Source organism: Hydra viridissima, unplaced genomic scaffold (genome assembly GCF_058129835.1).
Source record: "Hydra viridissima isolate aposymbiotic clone 2 unplaced genomic scaffold, HvirCarnegie_v1 scaffold_15, whole genome shotgun sequence".
NCBI lineage: Eukaryota > Metazoa > Cnidaria > Hydrozoa > Anthoathecata > Hydridae > Hydra > Hydra viridissima.
This window is the reverse complement of record NW_028324314.1, coordinates 10,149,132-10,162,571: the sequence shown is the minus strand read 5'-3', so window position 1 is coordinate 10,162,571 and position 13,440 is coordinate 10,149,132.

Sequence of the window (13,440 nt, the reverse complement as noted above, 5' to 3'; positions counted from 1 at the left end):
AAAAGGTTTTAGAATTCCATTTTTAAAATCTACTTTTGTTATAAACTAATATTATCTAGGGTACTTCTTAAAAACAAATGTTTTTATTTAATTTTTTTTTTCAGATATGGTTAAGAACAGAATAAAAAAAAAAACCAGATAGAGTTATTATATAAAGTAAAACAGCTATTGTAAAGTTTTTAACATATATTCAAGTTATTGTAAAGTTTTTGGCGTCAGAGAAAAAATAATTGATATGAAAGTTTCAATTTTTAAATCAAGTAAGAAAGACAAATTTTAAACTTGATCTTGAAAAAAAAATTGTTTAAAAACTAACATATAACATTATTAGATTTTAAATAGCAATTTAATCAAACAACATTTGTACAACCATAATAGTATTATATTTAACAAAACAGAAAAATTTTTCATATTCCGGGAAAAGGCAGTTTTTTTGTGGCTTTTTATGATTCTCACAAAATTTTTTCATGTTCAAAATAAAAATGACTAACTATTCAAAAAATATGAAGACTGTAGAAAACTGTTTGTATTCTTTGTTTGAGAAATGTTCACGAGGACTGACAAGTTCTGTAATTGAACAAATCTGCATCCATGTCTTGATTATAGCAGCAAAAATTTTTGATTCATCTTCAAAACTTTTAGAACCCAACATGAAAAACTCCTTATTTTTTATGTTTGATTGAATAATCAGTATTTATACATTAGAAGTTTTATGTGAAATGTGTTAAGAATTTCGATTGTTTTATAAAATTTTCACTTGAACTTTTTTAGAAAAAAATTTATGAAAATTTTGTTAAATTACTATAACTAGTGGTCTCAAGGAATTCAATAATGATTAACTATGTAATATTTTTTGGGTCTGATCAGCCAGAAAATTTGACAACTTTTACAAATTTGCTTAATACTATAAACTTCAAATCAGTTTTTTTGTCTGGAATGATTATGAAAAATTTTAATGTTTTCATTTTTCTAATTAGGAAAGTGGGTAAAATGTTCCTCAAAAGGATTTTTATAGTTCTCTTAAGAGTAATTATTTTCAACATCGAATAAGTATGAGGGACCAAAGCCATTTGGAATAAAAGTTTTGATTTAGGTTCATTGCGCTTATATGCGACTATTAGGTTGCTAATAAAATAAAAAATTTCTTTTGCATTTATAAAAAACATAGAATTCCGCTGAGACTTTTTTAAAAAATTTGATTCATCTTCACTAGTAATTAAGAGTGCTGAAATTAGCTTTAAAGAATGTGATATATTAGAAATTACAGATATTGCTTTATTGTATGGTGATAAGGTTTATGTAAAGACTAAAGAACAGAAGCCGTAGAATCCATTAAATATAGTAGCATATACATTAATGATGAAGAAAAATCGTTTGCTCAGATTTGGGTGATGTAGCTCTGAAATATTTATAATTAAAAAACTTTATAAAATTTTTCCGAATATAATTTCTGAATATTTTTCTAAACATGTAGAAAAAAAAAAAAAAAATTTTACATAATAAAATGTCAATTTTAAACTTCACTGAAATACCTTTAAAAGACGAAAGTATTGGCTCGTATGAATTTTAATTGTATCAAACAGAAAATGGTAAAAACTAAATACCCTAATGATATATATATATATACAAACATTGATTTACAAAATGTGTACACTCATCCAAGTGAGAGTTATCTTATATTTGAAGGTCGATTATCAATAGCTGATGGTACTGCTAATGCTAATGCAGAAAATGCTCTTATAATAATGGTCTAATGTATCTTCATAGCAATATCAAGTATTAACATGGAGATCAAATGATTGAATCTATACAACATCCTGTTAAATGTACAACAATAAAGTTTTCTAATATATACTGATGACTTTTTAAGGGCTTATGGATTAAATTAGCTAAGATTTGATAAAATCAGCTAAATAAGATGGATTAAATGGATTAAATCAGCTAAATAACATACATCAACAACATTAACTATTGCAGTTTATACTTGTTTTGCTACAAGATAAGCCCATCTTAATCAAGGTCCTTTTTCTAAGTGAATATTTTATTTGAAAGTAGCTTTTTCCAGGTCCTGTTCCAATGTGTACATTTAGTTCAAAAGTACCGATTTCAATATCCTGTTCATAAACGGACATTTAGTTTGAAACTACATCCTTGGATTTTGTGATGATTATAATAAAATTGTGCTTTACACTAACAGCATTGTGCAAATTAATTGGATTAAACATTTTTTTCTTTTTCTTTTTTTTTTTTATTTTCTGTTTTTTATTTAATTTTTTTTGTAATTAGAAGGATAAGTAAATTTAAAAAAAGTAAATAAACAAAGATGGACACTACACCAAGAAAAAGATCTAAAATATTAACTTTACTTCAATATTCTGAAAAATCTCAACGGGAGATAGCCACATTATGTTCAGTAAACCAATCTACAGTTAGCCGGGTTAAGAAGCATTACATTGTAACAGGCAGCTTATCACCATTAAGACAAGGAATGTGGTCGAAGACAAAAAACCTCAGAAAGAGATGACCGATATCTGATGCTGAAGAGTATCAAAAATCCAAAAAAGACAAGTGACCAATTAATGAATGATTTAGCAACTTATGACATCCATGCCTGCTTGAGTACTGTGCAGAGGAGGTTGATAGTTATTAGAAGGTTTGCCAGAAAACCTTGTAATAAACCATTACTTACAGATATCATGAAGAAGAAGCGTCTCTTGTGGGCAAAGGAATAAAAAAAATGGACTAAAGAACAATAGGAAAGGGTAAGACAAAATGTGTTTATAAAATTTACAGCTATTTTATTTATTATATCTATATAATCATACCAATTTTAAAAATTGAAGCTATTGAATTGAAGAGACTTGATAACAGTTTTACTTGTTTATTTATTGTTGCAGGTTTTATTTTAGGATGAACCACATTTTGAAGTGCAAGGGCAGCGGTCACAGTTTGTTCGTTGTTCTAATGGTGAGCCTATACAACCCAGACACATTGAACAATATTCCAAGCATCCAGAAAAGAAGATGTTTTGGGGTTGCTTCTCTGCTTTTGGACCAGAAATGCTCTACACAATTACTGGCAATGATGAACTCTGACACTTACAATAAGGTTTTGCAAACACATTTAATTACAGAGATGTTAAAAGTGTTTCCAAATGAAAACGGAATTCTACAGCAGGATTTAGCCACTTGCCAAATATCCAAAACAGTCAAGAAATTCATGCTAAAAAATAATATTAAAACACTTAAATGGCCTGGCAACTCCTCAGATCTTATTCTAATGGAGAATCTCTGGACAATTATAAAAAAAAGACTGCGAAAGCATGGCTGCACAACTAATACTATCCTTCAGATTTGGATTCAAGAAACAGAAATCCTAAACATATGAAATCCAAAATATATGGTGGATTCCATGCGAAATTGTGTGGGGAAAGTCATAGCAGCACTAGGAGGATACGTAAAATATCAGTGCACGAGTTTTAAGTTTATTAGAGTAAGGACACTAAAAATTTCATCAATTTTTATTGTTTTAATTTTAATGCAATTAATTTGCACATTACTGTATAAGAAAGTCTGATCATGAAGCAGTAGTAAGAGATATTACTTCAGCTGCTGGTAAAGGAACAAGAGAGAGAGAGAGTTAATTAGTGGATGGCTAAAGTAACACCTTTATTGGAAGAAAAGTATAAACATTTAAAATCAATACAGTCTAAAGTAACCTTACCAATTGCTTATAGAATGAGAAAGTATATTCAGTTGATGTACCTGCTTCAACGAATCCATTATTAAACCTATTGACGTGTCAAACAAATCCACACTAAAGTTTCACTAAACAGTATCAAAAGCATATACTTTTCAGATTTTGTTATTACATAAAGTATTTTGATGTTTGTGTCTATTCCAGTAAACCTGTTACTTATACTGCAACGACTGATGATGAAAACATTGCACATAAGCATGTGTCATATGTAACATTAAACAAAAGTGAATAATAATTGGTGCAGATGATAAGAGATACTTAAAAAGCGTAACAAAATGTTGAATTAGTCATTGTAATTTCTCCAAAAAAAAGATAAAAAGGTAAAGATCATTTTGAGTTGATGAAAGAAAATGAACTTATTTCAGGGAAAAAGCATGCTTGCGTCTTAGAAGTAGATTTAGAATATCCAAAAAAAATTTAAGGATTTATATAACTACCGTCTAGCTCCTGAAAGAATGAGAATAGGTTGATAAGCTAGTGCCTAGTAAAAAATGAAAATAAATCTTGTTCACCATTAGACTAAAATTATATGGGTAAAAAATGTATGATAAATACACATATTCATTAACAAATAAAATTTAATAAAAGTTCATGGTTAAAGCAATACATGGAATTAAATGCAGACATGAGCGTAACGGTTAAAAATCGAGTTTGAGAAAGACTTTTTCAAGTTAATAAACAATTCTGTTTTTGGAAAAGATATAAAAAATACACGAACTAGAGTTGATGTGAGATTTGCTAGCGATGATGTTAAAGCAAGGAAGCCAACTTTTAAACCAACCTTCAAACATTGTAATATTATTGATAAAAATCTAATAAGTATACAAAGCTGGTATTAAACAAACCAGTAATCTTATTCTTGATTATAACAAAAAGTACTGCTTGACTTTCTTTATAGTTTTACAAACAATAAATTTGCATATAAAGTAGAATTATTGTATACATACGAACAGTTTAATCAACAAAATAGAAACTGACGATTTTTACAGATCTTTCAAGATCGCTTAAGGTGTTGACATCACTCTAGATACTGAAGCTAGATTTGATTCGAGTTAGTTTAAATCAAATCATCCTAGTTGAATTAAGACTGAAGTAATTAAAAGGTTAAAGGTATGTTCAAACCTGCAGAAGAAGTTGAGATTATTAAAAGATTATTTGTTTAAAACCTAAAGTATATTCAGTACAAATGTTGGATGAAGAGTAGGCAAGAAATGTAAATCTATAAAAGAGCCGGTTTTTAAAAATAGAATTACATTTAAAGACTATGAAAGTTTCTTGTTTAAGAAGAAAAATATAATTAGATCTATGAATATGATTCGTAGTCGTAACCTTAAAGCATATACTGAAGAAGTAAATAAGTTGGCTTTGAGTTTCAATGATAAAAGAAAAGTTAAGGATGATGGTATGCATCCACTAACATATGAGCACTACAGACTCTTTCAGAGATAGCGTACTGCACAATTGCTCCTTCGGAGCTTTAATATTTTTTTCTATATAAAAAAAAATGTATTAAATGAAATGTAAAAAGTTACTGAATTTAATAGTGAATAGTTTACAATTTCCAAAAGTGGTTGTAATATGAAAAGAGAAAGATGTAAAATATGTGGAAAAACAAAAACTCGATTTGTGAAAGCTTTACAAAATGACTCTACTTTAGTTAAAGCTATTATAAATGACTGGAAGCCTGAAGATGGATTAACATTTAATTATATTGTTAACAAACTACCGTTTGAAATGCAATTACCAAGTCATAATTTTAATGTTCCTGATACAAAACTAGATGAAAGATTGAAGGAGGATCTTACACTCAAAGAATAGAGCAAATCCATAAATAAAGTTATTAATATTTATATCACCATGAAGTATGCTTTCTATTGAATAAAGACACATCCACTCGCAATAATAAATGTGAAAAACAAATGTTGGAAAAAATCGATAGTCTTGATAATCATTTGCTTAGAGAAAAATTTGACAAGTTATTAGACAGGTTAAAAGTTTATTGGAACAAACATGAAATTTGGAATGGGATTATTGACTAGAACTTTGAAAAAAGCAAAAAAAAAAAATGTTGCGCAAAGATCATGGCTTCCTAACTAGCCAGCCCATAAGGTACCGGGGAAGGTCCCGGTCAGGCCGCTGGACGGGGCCCGTACGGATTGTGCTGGCTGGGACGGGGCCCGTTTGACATCCCAGATAGCTCCCGTTTGGGTCCCGTAAGGTTGTGCTGGCAAGGAGTTATGCTAAAGGAGGCATGAGGTCACACTTTCTTTATTCTTTTAACTGCCTTAATTGCGTTCAATTCTTTTTTGAATTGCACGCAAGTGAGCAAGTTGCTAATATCATCAATAAACCTCATTTCTGACTAATATGGAGCAAAGACTTTAGCTACACCTTCTTTCAAACTGTTTGGTAAAAAAATAAAGATTGAATGAAACATGCACTTTTGCATGTAACAATAGAGTAATGGTCTTCCTGTAAGTAATAATTTCAATGAACGTCTTTAGAATTAGCTTGTCATTTAAATAGGCTTAAAACTTGCTTAAAAAATAAAAAACTTGTTTTGCTGTTAGTATAATGAAAGTAGCCTACTTATAACTGAGAATAGAAGCCTATTTTAAATACTCAACAAAAATATTGAAAAAACGTACAAACCCGACTTCTGAAAATACTCAATGCATTTTATAGATAGTACCAACGATTTTTTTATTAGAAAATAGGGAATAACAGAAATGTGTTTAGCATTACCTGGTGGCATATTGTTTTATACAAATGTAAATAACAGATTAAAATCCATCCCAACTTATAGCTCAGTCATAGGTTTCTAGTCATGAAAAAATGAAGTTTAAACAGCCTAGATAAGCTGAGACAAAGTTTTATCCGCGTGTGGGAAGATATCCCTCAAGAAAAAATTAGATCTCTAATTTAAGAATGCCACGACACTGTCAGGGTGTAATAAAATCAAGAGGCGGTAACGCTATTTATTGATAAGTACAAAATGTTTCAACTTAAGCTGAATTTGTGTACATAACAATAATAGTCATTTTAATTTAAATTTCGTTAAACGAACCATATTTTTGGTTTAAGTTATTTTTTTCACCATCCTCAAAGTCGATTCTCAGCATGTTCTTCAAAACATGTGATTACACTGAAGACAATTAAAATAAATCGAAATGTATGAGGTGCGTTAATTTTGCGGCCAAGTGTAATTGTTAATAGTTTGCTTAAAAATTTCATGTTACTTTCCTTTTATTTTATATATTAATGCCGCTTTTAGTTTTAAAAAAGAATACTTTTTAAGTAACAAACTTATTTCTCACCAACATAACCATTTTTTATTACAAGGTCTCGAATATAACCCGGTTCTGCGGCATACCATGAATCACCAACATAAACCTGAACGTCTTTAACTTCTCTCGAATTAGAATTCTTTACACTATAAGTAATAGTTTCTTCAACTCATATTGAAAAAACGTATCTTCCTTTGATGAAAAGCTTCAAAATTTTAATCTCGGTCCACTCCATTACTTCATCATAATATTTGATTCAAACACTCCATCAGCATGTCCGTTTAACACAGTTGAAAAATGAAAATTGCTAAAATGAAACTAAAGAGCAGGAGTCCTTTCGCCATAAACACCATTATCACTCCCAACAGCTAAATGAATAGCATTACTATAAGTGGTGTTCGCTTTTGAAATAGGTTTCACCTAAAACGATACTTTGTAATCGTTTGGCAGGTTATTTAAAGTTTTAATTTTCTGGTTTTTCTTTATCTTAATCTCTCCAATAACGTTGAAGAGTTCTATAACAACCCCAGCAAGCAAACGACGTCTTGTCAACGTCTCGTTGCACAAAAAATTGTTAATTTATAATTATTTCACAAGTATTTGAAATTGCAAGATTTTAAATGAACCCCGGTTGTGTCAAATACCACGGATCGCCCAAATACACTTTAACATTCTGAAACTCCTGTAGAAACGAGTTCAGCACAGTATAATTGTCAGTCTCTGCTACTTGAACTGTGAAAATATATTCTTAAAATATATAAAATATATTCTTCAGCCTTAAGTAGGGGAGAACATTAATGAATGGGACGATTAATGAATGGGACAAACTTAGATTCTTACACAAGCATCGATGTAAGGATATTTAAATTCCTGTAACAAAGAGTGATAGAAACAAGAACTCAACTGACCGACTCATCCGTCCTATTGCTCTATGACCGTAATGACAATGGATGTTAATGTGTTTTCGAATGTAAAAAGTAACTTTTAAAAATGTTTTTTTTTTCTGATTTTGCAGCAATTTTTGAAGTTATGAGAAATAAAATTCCATGCTTAAATAGATAGCAGTCTCTAGTACTACAGTGAGTAAAACATTCAAGCTTAATTAATGGTATTTTTGGTGTGACTAATCATTTTTGGATAAAGTGATGCGCATATTGATTGGGACAAAGTACTACCTATTGAATGAATTTAATAAAGTATTATTTACAACTCAGCAGAGGGATGCTGCTGTCCCTTACTTTTATCCCCATGGATAATGGGTATTATTTACACACTTTTATACTGCAATATTTTACTTAAATAAAAATAACTAAATATAGTATTCTAAAATAAGAAAGTTCTACTTTGATTGAAATTAAATTAGAATTAAAACGTTTAAAGTTAAAAATATTTTTTCTGTGGTCTTTATTTATGTATCTATATATTTAACTACATTTACATTTAATAAACTAACTTGAAAAATGATTGAATTAAATACATTTATTTTTAATTCTTTTATGTTTATCCCATTCAATGAGACATACTTAATGAATGGGACAAATGTCATGCTCCAATAAAACTCTCTTTTTACCAACAACCAAATGCAAATCCAATTTTTTTGTTTTACTATATCATTGAGCAAGAGTCGGTGGTTATCAAACATATTTAAATATATATATTAAACAATTTTATCTACGTTTAAAAAGTATTTTGCAAAAACTGTCCCATTCATTGAGGTTTTTCCCTAGTTGTGATATTTTAACTTTGGCCCACATAATATCTGTTATCATCGTGAATAGTTAAGTGAATAAAACTTGTCCAGTTGTTTAAAAATAACGTTGGCATCAACTCAAATGATAACTCATATTCTTTAGGAAGACTATCTAGAATTGCAACAAGCTGATATCTTTTCAATGAAATATCTTTAACCATTTCAAACAGTTGTGCAGCAACAACTTTAATTTATATACAAACAAACTTAATTAAAAAAATGAGCAATAGAAAAATATTTTAAAAATATAAGTTATAAAGTTTTTATAACTATTCAAGAAGAAAAAAGTATGTGCCGCATTCAAAAGTTATTTTGGTTTCAATCAGATTATTTTTTTATCCAGCATTTTAAATAGCACTCTATTTTCCTTTTTTATTCTTTCAAACAATGTGAATATATGATACTGTTCCCGAATTTGGATTTATTCTGAAGAAGATATTAAAAAATTGTAAGTGTCAGTTTAAGTATGTTAAAGTTCCGTTAAGTGCTCTTATCAGTTTTTTATACATTAAATTAAATTTAATAGCGCAAGAATATAAGCCAATCGCACAATCAACACTCAAAAAGAAGTATGACACGGTTATGTTATATTAGCACGTGTGGTTTATTTGTATCTATTTAAGAAACTGAACTTTTTGTTTGGACGATGGTAAGGATTTAAAAAGTATCTAGAACTTCGCTTTACTTGGAAAAGAAGCAATGAAGCACAGCACAAAAAAGAAGTGCCCAATGATAGAAAAGTTAGCGGGATGGGCAGTAGGAACATTGTTAACAAACTGCTGGTGGTAAATGAAGGGATTCTTTTCCAACCGATGCATAACAAGCACGACTTCAACACGTAAATAATCAAAGCTTCTTTTTCTAAGCTGTTCAAATTTTAATCAAAGCTCCTTTTTCTAAGCTGTTCTATTTCTTTTTCTAAGCTGTTCAAATTTTAATTTATATCTTTGAAAACTAACTTATTAATAGCTCAGAATTTGTTGTGGCCGAAGAAACTTAATATGGTAAAAGTAATGTTTTTTACTGTATTTCCATTTTAGAAACTTTGAGCACTTTAACTGTTAAGTAATGCTTTTTTTTAATAAGACATGCACCAAAATGTGCAGTAAATTAAGTATTATACACATTACAATCTCATTTTATTTGTACCTTAACAGTTCTACATAAAAACGAAGTTAACTAAAAAATCTTTTTTTTCTGTCGATATATTTTTTGCGTTATTTTAAAAAATGACCATAAGAACATTTTTTTAAGAAACATTAAGATTAAATTGCTTTTATTGCATTTTAGCATATAGGAAGGAAAGACACTAATTTAGGTTTTCAAAATATTCAAAAGTTCGTTAAAAAGATATAATGATATTCCTAATAAATGGCTGGCCTTCCACGCTTCTTTTTTAATTACAAATTCAGATGATTTTGATTTTGTTTTCAAAATCAAAATCATCTGAATTTTCATTGATATTGCACTGCTAATAAAGTCAAGGGTATAAATAACCAACCTAGGAATTATTTCAAGGAATGAATTATCCAATATTCAGTTGAAAGTCCAATTTTAAACGAAGGAGTATTTGAAGATTTACAAAGTTTTCCTATGTCTGAAGCAGCCTTAATTAAATTATCTTTCGTTTAAGAATCACCCAAAAAATCAGATGACGCACCATGCAATTCAACCAATTGTTCTTTTTCAAATTCAGTTTATGGATTTTCAGGAGAAGTTTTCTTCAGACCTCCATTGCTTCTTTAAATGTCACCTTATCGTTTGCTCTGGTATGACACGCGTTTTAGAGGCAGCATAAACTAATAAGGTTTTTTCGGAACTTTATACTTCTTATATTTTCAAAGCACAACTTTATACTTCTTATATTTTTGAAGCACAACCTTCTACTTCTTATTTTTTCAAAGCATAGCAACAATTGATTATTCTTCAACTTTAAAGCTATAAAATTTTTCCATAATCACAGTATAAATCATTTAACTTAATTAAAAAACTCTTCAAAACAACTTTTGCAAAATAAAAATTTTACCGTTAAAATGCAAGGTAATTGATTATCATTAACTGATCCATCTTTAACTATTAATAGAAAATAGAAAGTAAGTGAGAAATTCTTGTTAAAAATTAATTTAAGACTGCAATAAAAATAAAGGTACGGTGCTCGGTTTGTAATTAATATCGAAGAGCGCCAGCAATTCCTAAAATTATGCATATGTATCGTAAAAAATTCCAAAGTAAAATCTACTTCCAATAAATAACAATATGTAATAGAAGTAGTACAAACAAAAGATTCTTTAGAAAAAAAAACATGAAAGCAAAAAAAAGGAAAACAGAAAAAACATTTCAAGAAAACGAAAAAACGTTCAAAATTATGATAAAATTTAAAAGTTAACTTTTGAAAAGATGTTAACACCATTATACATGATTCCTTTAAATACCGTTATACTTGATTCCTTTAATTGCCATTATACTTGATACAAGCTCCGCTCTGCCGTTGATTTTTCCTATTAAAAAAAATAATACTTAAAAAAACTAGCAGCCTAATATTTTTATATATGGAAAATGGACTTGTTATAATTTTAAGTTAACATTGTCAATTACCATTGCTAAATCATTTAAAGAATTTTAACATTTAAATAAGTTTTCATATTCTTTTGAATTTCGGCTTTTAAAGATAAATTGTACGGTTACATGACAAAAATAAAACTTATAGTCAAATAAATAGACTGCTTAAAATATTAATATTCGATGACTTTGTTTCAATATGTAATTCGCTGAGATATTATTATTTAATGTTTGAATAACTTTAAATGTATAACCTTCATGAGTATTTATAATGTATAACTAATATCTGTTTTAAATTGTTTTTCAAGTTTCTTTTATTTTCGTTTTTTTGATGCAAAAATAAAGAAAAGGATGACGCTATTTTCTTCTCAGACAAAATAATTGGATTTCTTTTTCTAAATTTTTTTTTTAATCAGGCATACATATACTGCCAATTACAACAAATAAAATCTTTGGGAAAGCTCAAAGTAACCTTGACACTATCTAAACAATTGTGTAAACCTTTACCAGCGCGTTCTCTAGATTTATCACCAGTTAAGAATCGCTGGTATATGATTGGACACCGTTTATTAAGAAACACTAATCCAGCAAGTACATGTAATGAATTATGGTATCAAATAAATACTTCTTCGCAAGATATGCTACTAAAAACAATTTGGAATTTAGTTTTATCCATGAATAATCGTCTGATTGAATGTTTAAGAAAAAAGGCGAGTGCACTCACTATTAAATTATTTGTAAATAATTGTAATAAAGCTTTTCTTTTCAAGTTCTGACATTTATATAGCATATTTCATGTTTTTTCAATAGTTACCAATTTTCAACAAAATAAATCATCTTTCAGGTTTTTTTTTTCATACGTTTTTTTTTTTGTGTGTATTTCCCACCGGTAGCTGGTGTTGATCTTCCTTCTCCGACAGTTCTACCTTTTAAGATAACAGAAGGTATTTTATACATTATCTTGGCAGTATTTTCAAAATTTTGCATCATAAAATGCACATAAGTAAATAATTTCCAGATCAAACTTGTGTGTAAATCCAGTTGTTGATATATTGCATTCACACTCAGAGACAACTCTTCTAAGAACTGTTGCTGTAAATTAATGTTACTAAACTTGTAAAAAAGATTTTTTTTTTGTAAGAAAATACTACTTTGAATGTGAATAGTTCAAGAAGATATAATTTATTTCAGCCTCTTAAGTAATGTAAAATTTTGTTCTGCAGAGGTATAACATTTGAAAATCGAGTGAAAAACCAAAAATGTAAAATATCAAAAGGATATTTTGATTACAATAAATATTTTACTATTAGCTTCTATAGCAATGATTTTTTTAAAATCAAAAATTATTTCAAAGTTGATATCAGGATTTAACTTCAATGCTGATGCAGCTGCAGATTTTCAAATTTAAATCGGCAGATTTTATATAGTTTGTTAACTTCTTGGCTTAAACTATTTCCCATCACAGTTTAATAAGTAACGAAAACTGAATATTGATTTTATTGTAGGTTACATTCTTCTTTCTGCTACTTTTAATTCAAGAAAGGACATATTGTAAGTGAATACTTCGAATCTGTTGTAAATATTTAACGCAAATAGCTGATGCAGTTTGAAATTATCACTAAGCTTAATATTTTTTCATTTTTATCTTATTCTTTCTAAAGTTACTCAAAAATTAATCATTAGTTTTGTTTATTCTTTTAAGTTATGGAAATATACTCTGAATAATTGGAAGTTTCCGTTTTGCGGATAGCTTTATTTTAAATAAATCAGTATTAGATTCTCTATGCAGTTATTTGTAATTTTCTATCGGATGCCTGAAACAAATGTAAGTTTTTTTCCTACGCCTGGCCAGATTATGGACCCCTTCCACATGGATTTTTCGCCATAATGAAATAATGAATATTTTAAGAGATAAGAATTTGTCATTTTAAAACGAAACAATGTGCATATTCAAGTATTGACTCCGAGAGAAACAACGTTGAAGCTGGTATTCATTTAAAAATAGCGGAAAGGCTATTCAAAAATAAGATAAAAAAGAAAGTGCACTAGAAAAAAAAAAAAAAATTAGCAGAAACTTCAAAAAAA